We start from the raw sequence: 2,327 nt of genomic DNA on the forward strand, positions 1-2,327 counted from the left end.
TCTTCAAGGCCAATCTGGCCGTGGGTCGCACGTCCACCTAGCTCTTCCAACTCCCGAGAAAAGGAACTTTACGCCGCGTTTCACCTAAGAACGGTCGGTTTTTCGAAGCGTACGGACGAACGGACAGGGCTATCGACCTTCGGTTTGCTCTAGCACAGTGGCCTCGTCGAGCCCGATCTGCCGACATATGGCAAGTCGCTCTATTCCTAAGCTTTCAATTTTTCGAAACTTCACACTTGCATGGAAGGAATCGGTTTTCTTCCAATGGCGGGCGAACGGACAGTCCGATTTTCGTGGGGTTTTCACTGCCTGACGCGTCTCTTCAAGACCAATCTGGCCCTGGGTCGCACGTCCACCTAGCTCTTGCCCTTCCGGAGGAAAGGAACTTTAAGCCGCGTTTTACCTAGATACGGTCGGTTTCTCGAAGCGTACGGACGAACGGACAGGGCTATTGACGTGCGGTTTGCTCTAACAGAGTCGTCTCTTCGAGCCCGATCTGCCGACATGTGGCACGTCGCTATATTCCAAAGATTTCAATTTTTCGAAACTTCACACTTGCATGGAAGAAAACGGTTTTCTCCCGATGGCGGACGAACGGACGCAGCCATTAAGATATATTTGGCACAGGCCGACGCGTCTATTCAAGACAGATCTTTTGGCATCTGACATTTGATAATACCTCCCGCCGTCGGCGCTAGGCCTTGTGTACCCCTGACATTCCCTTGGTGCAAAGCCCTTGGAAGCGAAGTAACTAAAACCAACGTTGGACTTAGTTATTAATTGATGTGTGTGTGTGTGTGTGTGTGTGTGTGTGTGTGTGTGTGTGTGTGTGTGTGTGTGTGTGTGTGTGTGTGTGTGTGTGTGTGTGTGCTTTGTGTGTGTGTGTGTGTGAATATATATATATATATATATATATATATATATATATATATATATATATATATATATATATATATATATATATATATATATATCTCGCTCGGCAAGGCATGCGTGGATAGTTCTCTCTAGGACGCAGCCGCCACCGCAAACCGCACGAGAATATCTTTCGCCGTTTTAGAGATACGAATTTTCTAGCAAGTGTGCCGATAAATTGCTTCCCGAGCGAGTTTTGTGTGTCTATCCCCCCCTCCAGTGATTTCTGCCTGTGCCTGAACGGCCATCACGAAGCCATCCTTGAAGCCATCTCGCTCGGCAAGGCATGCGTGGATAGCTCTGTCTAGGACGCAGCCGCCACCGCAAACCGCACGAGAATATCTTTCGCCGTTTTAGAGACACGAATTTTCTAGCAAGTGTGCCGATAAATTGCATACCGAGCGAGTTTTGTGTGTCTATCCCCCCCTCCAGTGATTTCTGCCTGTGCCTGAACGGCCATCACGAAGCCATCTTTGAAGCCATCTCGCTCGGCAAGGCATGCGTGGATAGCTCTGTCTAGGACGCAGCCGCCACCGCAAACCGCACGAGAATATCTTTCGCCGTTTTAGAGACACGAATTTTCTAGCAAGTGTGCCGATAAATTGCATACCGAGCGAGTTTTGTGTGTCTATCCCCCCCTCCAGTGATTTCTGCCTGTGCCTGAACGGCCATCACGAAGCCATCTTTGAAGCCATCTCGCTCGGCAAGGCATGCGTGGATAGCTCTCTCTAGGACGCAGCCGCCACCGCAAACCGCACGAGAATATCTTTCGCCGTTTTAGAGACACGAATTTTCTAGCAAGAGTGCCGATAAATTGCTTCCCGAGCGAAGTCGGTTACTTGTTATTTTCCCATTACTTTCGTCTCTCGCTGAAATGGCCACCGCCTCGTCCAGGATGAAGCCATCTTCCTGCGCAAGGCATCGACGGATAGGTCTTTCTCAGACCCATCAGCCGCAGCAAACCGCACGAAAATATCTTCGAGCGTTCGAAAGATATAGGTATTCGAGTGAAGATACCGAACCAACGGAATGCCGTGATGGCAACGACCTTGACCTTCGGCTTTTCATGGTCGCACGGACGAACGGACAGTCCGATTTTCGTGGGGTTTTCACTGCCAGACGCGTCTCTTCAAGGCCAATCTGGCCGTGGGTCGCACGTCCACCTAGCTCTTCCAACTCCCGAGAAAAGGAACTTTACGCCGCGTTTCACCTAAAAACGGTCGGTTTTTCGAAGCGTACGGACGAACGGACAGGGCTATCGACCTTCGGTTTGCTCTAGCACAGTGGCCTCGTCGAACCCGATCTGCCGACATATGGCAAGTCGCTCTATTCCTAAGCTTTCAATTTTTCGAAACTTCACACTTGCATGGAAGGAATCGGTTTTCTTCCAATGGCGGGCGAACGGACAGTCC

The sequence above is a fragment of the Sinohyriopsis cumingii genome, unplaced genomic scaffold (genome assembly GCF_028554795.1).
Source record: "Sinohyriopsis cumingii isolate HCF-2022 unplaced genomic scaffold, ASM2855479v2 utg003088l, whole genome shotgun sequence".
NCBI lineage: Eukaryota > Metazoa > Mollusca > Bivalvia > Unionida > Unionidae > Sinohyriopsis > Sinohyriopsis cumingii.